Raw genomic sequence first — 10396 nt, forward strand, 5'->3', positions numbered from 1 at the left:
ATATAATTTTAATTTTTTGTTATGTTTAATTATAATTTATTAGATATTTAACAGTATTAGAAAATTGGTGTAAAATTAAATTAAAAGTTGAGACGATACAATAATATGTACGGCGATAGGTCATCAATTCCAAATAAAAAATAGCAGTCTGTTTTATCCATATATATATATTAAATTCATAACTTTTAATATTATTTAATGTGAACTGTAAGTATTATCAAATGAAAAAAATAATTTTTGAGAAATGGATGTATCGATATCTGTTATGAGTTTCAACGATGACTGATGAGCTTAGTAAGTACGTATACAATAGAGATTATAACATATCATACGTATTATACATTATAGTTATTCATTGTTAATATTTCGAGTTTTTTTCTCGAAACGATAATATTATACATATGGCGAGGTTATGGATTAATAAAAATAAATGGGCGGCTTTATGGTAGGCGAAAAAAACGAATTGATTTTTGAATATTCCAAAGATCTACAAAATAGTCTAAACTAAAACAAAAAAAAAACCTCACGAACGGCGTTTATTAAATGTCAGAGTTTATGTACACTAAAGTGCAAACAAATCACTAAAAAAATAATATCCCCAGAGGATTATATTGTATGTAATATAAACATATCTTCCGAATATATACATAGTATACAAAGAGCCAAAAAGGTACATTTAAAATTCTATATACATTTATATTATCTGAATTTTGGTCATGTTGAAAACAAAATGTTTTTGCCTAGTCCAAAAACACTTATTAAAATTTATAAAGCTATTTTCGTGAAAGATTTTGATATTTTCTATATATTTTTTTATCATAGTCATTTTTAGATTTTTACTTATTATTAACAGAAGCCAGCTATATTATTTTTACCATCTTAATTTAAAACGGAATAGTTGTTTAAAACATTTTGAAATAAATTTTTTATAATAGTATATTTTGAATATTGGATCAATAGTATTTTTTTATTTATAGGAATTTCAAGTTTAGATAAGGCAAGTGAAAAGTGACAGGAGATATTTTTTCGGTATTTTACTCAAGTCTAAAAGCTCATAAATACATTTTTTCAATTTCACAAAAATTGTCAGAGTACGTTAAAATAGTTCATTTTGTATAATATACATTATACATTATACTATACGCATAGCCGTAGACGCTGTAGTATTATAACGTGTATAGTTGCATAGCGTGCGTATATTGTTGTGACGCAGTAACGACGACGGCTCGGAGAGGTATCGCACGCTTAATTTCCGCATTAACGTAATAATAACAATACAACATTATACGTTTTATGCGAACCCGAAGAGCACTTTGAAATTATTACTTTTACAGCGACGATGTATTATTGATCACAAGGGAACCCCTCAAAGCAATATTTATAATTTACTCACATTTAATAATTTAAAACGATGACGTGTATATAGATGTCATTAGTGGCTAAAAGCTTTTCAATGCTTCGCTGGTTTCTGTTCACGCCTTGATTATAATGAGTATAAGTAAAATACGTATATAACAACACCACAAGAATAAGATTATAAACTGGTGCGCGAGTAATTTCGACAGTGACTCGAATGAACAATATGTGCATCCACTCCAATTGAATACGCCATATAGTGGCAGGTTAGGTTCAGTGCGTTTTATTATTAAATTGTCTTCTTTTCTTTGCGTAGCCACTCTCTAAAAATGCTGGCTGATACTTCAATATCACACAACCTATATTCAATTTGTACCAGTTTTCTTCAAATTGTCTATACCAAGCCTTCATTTTCTACTCCATCTAGCTATTTTTATCTCAGCCTGACACGAGTACTTTTCACTCGAGGTAATCATTCAAAGGCTGCTCTCAGTGGTTCATTTTATTTTCAACACATAATATGGACTAACCACTGAATCTTTTGGCAAATACAGATAGTAGGTTATGTATATTATTGTGATAATAATTGGTTTGATAATAGTGACAACAAATTGTGTGTTAGCACCAAGTGCTATGTATATATTATGTATAGACACTCGGCGTTTGTCTTCTAAAATTCAATTACACTGTGAACTTGGCGAGAGAAAAAATTATTACACTTTTGTTTCGTAACAATATGATGTATTATTTACATTCGCAAAGATTTGTTTATGAGTTTACGCCGTTTATTAAATCGTTGTTTTTATCGACCGTGTTATCGCGGGCATGAGCGGTTGATCTATTATGCAACAGGTATTAATGTATACGTGGGCGTGTTAGTATATAATATATATAATATGAGCGTGTGAATGTGTGATGTGTGTTCGGTCGTCAGAAAAACGCAATAAATAATACTTTTTTCACGGAAAAAAATGACACGGTGGATACACCTACACATCTAATAGGGTGCATTATTTACGCGTATACAGAAGAACGTAAGTGACAACCAACCATGGAAATATGACGCACAAGGTAATGCGGGCTGCGTGTACAGCTTATAATAGTGAAAACGAAAATTTTATGATAAACCATCTCTATATAAATTCACCACCATCGTCACTTGAAGGTTAGGTCATCGTGGTACGCTATACATAACCAAGTATAATATAAACGCGTCATACTTACCTATTAATATTTAAATTTAAAATTGTTTGTTTGACAACTGTAATATCTAACGTTGTTTGTACAAAAGTGACCAGAGTTAGTGTTAAGATATGTTCATAAAAACTGTGTCAAAACGTGAGACGAACAATAAAAATCAATATAACTTGCCTACCTTTATATTAGATAATTTGTAGCAAGTATAATATGGTCCTAAAAAATGGCTGGTGGTTGTTCGAACCAGTGTAATAGTTTTAACCAAAAACTTTTAATGATCCATTTGAGCTATTAACATTTATAACATTATATAACATTATACAACAATATAACATTTATACCGTTTGGATGAGTGAAATTATTTTTACCTGCGTGAGCAATAATATGAACTTTGACGCAGATGTGGTTTTATTTTATTTTATTTTTTAATATTATAATAATGTATAATACTCTACCGCAAAATACATAAATAAATAATTTATCTAATAGACCCATACTCATATTTATTCACACAAACGGTAATTTACGTGGAATAAACCCTCGCCAAAATAGTATAACCACAAACATGTGACATAGTAATAAGTCAAGTTACTGTCTTTTCTTGCGTAAGCGGTAGGCATAACGCGTAAATGCATAATAACGAAGATCATATTCATAATATACGTCATGTATAATAGGAGAATGTTATATTATAATTACTGAAGTAATTGAAGGTTTTAATTTAAATTATTTTTATAAATCAAATAATGTGAACGTATATACGGTTAAACATTTTTAAATTATAAAACTCCATAACCGTTAGCGAATAAAAGAAATATTCTGCATACATACAAATCAGTTGTGAATTAAATTTGTATGATAGTAATTAATTTATGTTCAAGGATTTTTTTTACAAGAATAAATTAGGTAAACCTAATTAAATTAAAAAATAGATTTAAGATATTATTATTTTCATTCGTAAAATAAATATCATAATATTGTGAACGTACAGCATGGGCATTTTGAAAGTAGTAATTTACACTACGCTATACTGAGACAATAAATTCTAGTCGTATAGCCTTATATTTCAACAATATTTGTATAAATACATTTATAGCACAGTAAAAAGAATGTTGTGGGTAATTTAAAAATGATCCGAGAGCATTATTCATTCATGTCTTTTAATGCCTTTCGTGGGAAACAACACTAAGGCCTAAGATGTTTCTGGTTTACAATACTTTATTATTCTTAACGATATATGTAGTCGTAGTGTAAATAGTATGAAATTTACAATACATATAATTTATTTAAAATAAATCCGATTCACTTAAATAAACCCAAGTAATTTTGCCAAAGTGGGCGGATTAGGTGACAGGTTTTAATTATGTATGTCTCAACTGACTGTCGCGCGATTACATTAATAAATATATTATTAATTCGCAAAACTATAAATAACCACGGACAGGAGAGATTTTACTATTAAACAGTATTCGTGATTTGTATTGTTTCTGCAGTTTATTTTGTAAATAAGGAATTACACACGTCATTACCTGCGAGAAAAATTATTCGGACATTAAAATGTACAAATGTTGTCTGTTAAGTGTAATAATATCATTATCAACTCGTTATTTAATGTATTATAGTATCGACATAATAAATATACAAATGCTTCAAAACGACTGAAAAATTCGAGTATAATTAGTAAACTATTCAGTATTATGTGGAATTGACGATATTTGAAGCGTTTCAGTGTGGGTATATCTCACTACAGGGAAACTGTATATTTTTTTTATGCTAAACTACATTGCTAGGTCTACATATTATTATATACCTGATATTAAATTCTGTTTGTATTTATTCAAAAATAAACCTTTTTTTTTCTATACTGAGAGTTTGCTGAACTAAGTTAATCTCGCTGAAGTAATGCACGAATGGTATTATAGTTTAAGTCCATAGAAAGTTATGGACGTAAAATATATTCATAAATTCACTTCGTAGAAGTTGATACAGATATTCTATGTCTCTTGAAATTCTTTTTTTCTAAATGCTTTTATGTTCTTAATCGATTTTTTGCGACATCTCATATTTTCAATTAAGATAATATACGGTATTATACTCACAGATTATTATTTATTTTTAAATAATATAAAAATTTAAATTTATGTAAAACCAACTGTAAGTCAATTGTAAAGATAAAAAAATATTTTATGAAAACAATACAATTGTCTTCGATATGCTCAACAGCTGCATTTCAAACCCGCAGTGGCAACATATAATTTATTAAGTTTACTTAACGATAATATTTTTTTCATTCCACCCACATCCCTATTTATTATATCATATCTGTTTATACGTGATAGTTTTTATGTATCATGCGGTGTTGACGAAATAAATGTTGATAAAAGGTTTGATCTAGTTACAGTATTATAGTTTTGTTTGACATCAAATTATAATCATTGTTAACTGCATTTATTGATGCGGAAGATCGAACAAACAGATATTGACGTTCCTATCCGGCAACCCCGACAGTAATATGAAATAAAGTGACAAGTAAATGGCTGCGTAGTCACGATATTTATGAAATGTATCGCTACGACACGCGTCACAGTATCAGCACGCAACTTATGCCTCACTTCTATTACATATTATAATACGATAAAATGTAAATAAACATAAGCTGATTCAGCAGATATTTTCGCTTTCAGTATTCAATTTATAGTTGATTAATTCAAGTTGTGTATTTTTTAAGTATAGATACCGAGAGTCGTATTTTAAAATATAACTTGATGCGCATATAAAGTGCTTGTATTTTGTTCAACATTTAAGGATTGTCTCGTTGTGATAAAACTACTATTTTTTAAATGACAAAATATAGGTATATGCTTTACGTATAAAACTTGTATTGTTTTATGGTAAACTAGTAACTACACGAGGATGGTAACATGTAGACCATAGCCCATATTATGGTCAAACGATGAGATAATTTAAAAATTTTTAAATTTAATCCAAAAATTTTTTACTGTTCGGTTGTACGCATCACTATCCATTTTAGTAATAAAATGGTGTTACGGTAATTTTAATCATTAATATAATGTGTGATTTCAAATAATAATATTATATCATTATAATAGGTACTTATATATTTGACCAACTTAGAATTTACTAATAAAGTGTTGAAGTTAAAGTAAAAAAAAAATTATGATAGCATTTATACACACTTAGTATTATCACACGTACAATCGAGTGGAATACCATTAAACTAATAGTTTTTGCTTAAAGGCGAATATTTTTCGACTAGTAAAATGAAAAATGTTTATATTTATATTATATTATGTGCACATAATAATATAAACATGTATAAATATAATAAAAATTTGTTATTTTCGCCGTCAAATTAAACAAAATTAGGAGTTGTAATGAAAGTACGTTCAACTCAATGTTGCAATTAACGAAGCTCTGCTTGGATTAGAAATTCTACTTGTACTGTTACAAATAATTATCTCGATGATTATCTATCGATTACTTATAGTCTCGACATTCCGTTAAAAATGTGATTTATAAACGTTCACCGCTGCATACGACGAATGTTGATATCGAAAATCGCAATTTCAGGATATTTTATACACTACAATTTATCGACTTGTCGCTTGGACTGCACGGACGACGGTACTTGTACTTACTTTAATAATACATGATGTATATGTATAGTATGCGGCGAGCATTCCATTGTTCTTGTAATTAACACTCATGAATTTAGATTATAATTCAATAATCGAATTTTATGTTCATACGCACATGTATTATGTACGTCGTACCGCACGCACATTATTATATAATAGTTAATATGCCATATATTTAGACATAATGGGCCGAACACGAATTGAACCACCGTACTCTACAAACCGATTCGAGTAGGTACTCGGCGATACACCGATATCGTTATGCATTTATTTTACCCGACAAACGTCAAATCGAAACGGGATTGTTAATGTTTTATAACGACATATAATACAATATATTATTTTTATTAAATTATAAACGGACGACGTAAATAGTTGAAAATTATTTTTTTTGCTGGAAAGACAACAACACCACCATGCATTTATAAATACATAATAATATTACAATGTGTTGAAACTTCTTCGACGACGATGTAAAATAATTATCATACATGTTGTAATTACAAATGTTTATTATTTTTAGTAACTTATATTGAATTGATTGGCCTCGAAGTCTAAGTTAAAAAAATATGAATTCGACGGTTTCGTTCTCTTTTCCAAAGGTTAGGTTAGGTGACCTTTTGACGTTGTCCAACAGTGATAATAATATAAAATGTTAAAATGAGCAATATTAAAAGACCATTCAAATCAAAAATTTTAGTAATAATTTATACCTGCCGTAAATGATTTGGCACGTTGCAGTCTGCTTGTAAAAATTACAACAATCAGAAGGGACTTGAAATTATTGTTATTATAATATCGAGCTGACAATAAGTGTATGCGTGCACGTCGATCGCGTTAATTGTGTTTTAGTTGTTTCGAATAACAAACTTCAACAACGATTGCAGTTAATCTGTTTCAGAATAGTAACAATAATAATCATTATTAACAACTGTAATTATTGTCATTGTGTATGTATCGTAATAATATAGTTTTGCGAGCTTGTTAAAACTTATCTACGGCGTCCCAGAATCATATTATATTTGCAACAACATATGTTGCGCGATTTGCTATCATACTGTTTTATTTTCACTAAAAGGTTATACTTGTGTGTGTGTGTGTGTGTGAGTATACAACAGCTACAGAACAACTACATTATTAAATTGTCTACGGCGAACACGTTTTACAACAGTATAAAACTCGTAAAAGTACAAAACAAATATAATAACGGATGACTGTCGGATAGAAAATTCATCGTTAAGTCTAATGATGGTTAATCGATTGTATGGCTATTTTCTATGGCTCCCTTTCTATATCAACACCTCAAATTTAATTTTAACTTTTAACTTAAAAATTGAATGCTTACAAAGATAAACATTAGTATAAAAAAATAAATAAAAACCGATTCCGATAGGCAGGTTTTAATTAGTAAACACTGTATTTTATAAGCAATAAATACACTTCGCCAATATTTAAAAACTTTGTTAAAGATTAGCTTAATAAAACTAAAATTTAAAAATAAGTTATGATAATTATTACTTCGATGTTTTTTTTCTATTTTGTATGTATATCATTATTTGAAAGATTTAAATTATTTTTCCAACCAGAAATTTGATAAAAAGTTCACTTTCTCTCTCTTAAAAAAAAAATTTTTAAAACAATTGAATCGTATGCTTGGTTAGTTAAGTATAACGAATTACAATGTTTAATTCTCAAATTTATTCTGTTTTTATTTTAAAAATTTAACAATTATATAAATATGAAAGAAAATCTTAAATCATAAATCATCATAAATTAACAAGGCAATGATTTTACAGTACGAATATTTTGTGTCGCTTATTTTTATTTTATGTTGTGATAGTCATAGTTTATATAGTCATAAAAAATAACAGGAATCTTGAAGCATAATTTCATAAGATATGTTTTGATTTAAAACTTTACACACACGGAATAATTAAACAGGAAACATCGTTAGAATGTTTTCATAGCAAATGAAAAATTATAATCTACTGCAAATCGTACCTCATGATGAAAAATTAAGTCAGTTTTAATTAAAAAGTAAAACTAACACGATTTAAATTCCGGTTAATATTTTGAGTTTAATATGAAAACTGGTGTATAATAGTATTATTTTATATGGCATGGGCATGGAAAACAAATATATCAAGAAAAAAATAGTTTAAAACTTCCCTTAAGGGTGAAATATAATCGAATTTAATTTAAAAAATCGTCAATTTACTAAAAACGTATTTGAGTATACGGTATACCCATCAACCGAGGAATCAAATTCGATTAATAATCGTCTCCAATTTCCTGTCAGTTTCAACCCTTCTGCTATTTCAACAATTCCGTTGATCTAACAGCCGATTGGATGGGAGATTGTAGTTCAGTGTCAGACATATTTTTTTAGACGATGACATTACGAGTATTGTATGAAGATGTAAGCACTAAATTAAAAACTGTAATCCAATCTCCTAGACCCTAGGACGTTGAATCATTAGAATCGTTATACAAGCATACCGGTTGAAACCGACGGCGGCTGCAATTTTGACGTTATTATAGACGAAAGCGTAGAGTTCAGTGTATACGACCTTCGTCTCGTACTATCGATGATCGTAGTGATAAATTTCATCATTCGGACATGATGGTTTGCCGTTTCGATCAACAGCTACCGAAATACCGTCTTTCAATGCTCACCGCGTGACAGGTAAAATGTTGGCCGACGCTGTGATATTCAGCGATCCACATGCAGGTAAATTCTACTGTGGTAAAAGACAGCCTCATACTAAATGACTCTCCACGTCCATGCATTACTGGGAGGTCCTTCGATCTGTAGTGATCACTGTACACAATACGACGTGTACGGTGGTAAGTCCTACAAGCGGGCTGAGGTGATTTTAAAGTGTATTGTTCGCATACGGTAGTGGAATTGTCACGGTGGCCAGAACATTTGGGCCTCCGGGTGGATCGTCGAGTATCACGATAACGGTATACTCAAATAAATGTTTAATAATTTGTAGATTTTTTTAAAATTATATTTGATTATATTTCACCCTTAAGGGGAGTTTTAAATTAATTTTTTCTTAATATTTGTTGTTCACGCCCATGTTTTATAATATAATATTATTATATTCCAGTTTTCATATTAAACTCAAAATATTAGGTGGAATTTAAATCGTGTTAGTTTTTACTTTTTAATTAAAACTGACTTAATTTTTCACCACGAAGTACGGTTTGCAGTGGATTATAACTTTTAATTTGCCATGAAAACGTTCTAAAGGTGTGTTTCCTATTTTAAATCAAAACATATCTTATGAAATTATGCTTTAGGATTCCTGTTATTTTTAATGACTATATACTTTGATGACTATGACAACATAAAATACAAATAAACGACATAATACTCGTACTGAAAAATCATGGATTTTTTTTACACAAGACGCGTCATGTCATCTCATCGTCTGTAGAAATTTCTGAAACTGAACTACATACTGAAATCAAATTTTCCACCCACTTGCCCGTCGGATCATCTGTATTATTGAAGTAACAAAATGGTTGGAACCAACGACGGCGGTCGCAGGGGTTATTGAAAGTTCTGTTCAGAAATTTTTTTATCCAAACGTTTAACTTAATCATACAGTTTGTTTAAATGAATGCGTAGAATCCAGTATATATGACCAACACGAGGAAGACTAACCAGAAATATTTAGTTCATAAGATGAACTTCTAGATGTAAAATTACGGCTGGTTTTGCGGGCGGTATTGCAAATACTACGAGTTCATGCAGCGACAGAGTAATTTGAACTAATCTATCATTTATAGAAATATTAACTCGATGGCATTACGATTGATGTTCGTTATACGATAGTATAATAGTATTATTTAAAAGTTTTCTAAAATAAAACAATGTTTGATGTAGTTAACTACATTAACTCGAGTACAACGAAAATTGTATTAAATATATTATATACATTAACAGTTTCCTACACAAAGACGAATAGCAATAACATCAACAGTATCTTAGATAATATTATTATTTTTGATCGTATACAAATTTAAATTGTATTTTAAAAGCAACGAATCAAAATACAAAATACATTGTTTTTTTTCAGAATTTTAGCACAATTTCATTTACATAATATAATTGCACAACTAATGATTTTGTCAAATTATTAGTTTTGAATTAAAAAATGAGCAATTCTATA

Source organism: Rhopalosiphum maidis, chromosome 1 (genome assembly GCF_003676215.2).
Source record: "Rhopalosiphum maidis isolate BTI-1 chromosome 1, ASM367621v3, whole genome shotgun sequence".
NCBI classification, from domain to species: Eukaryota; Metazoa; Arthropoda; class Insecta; order Hemiptera; family Aphididae; genus Rhopalosiphum; species Rhopalosiphum maidis.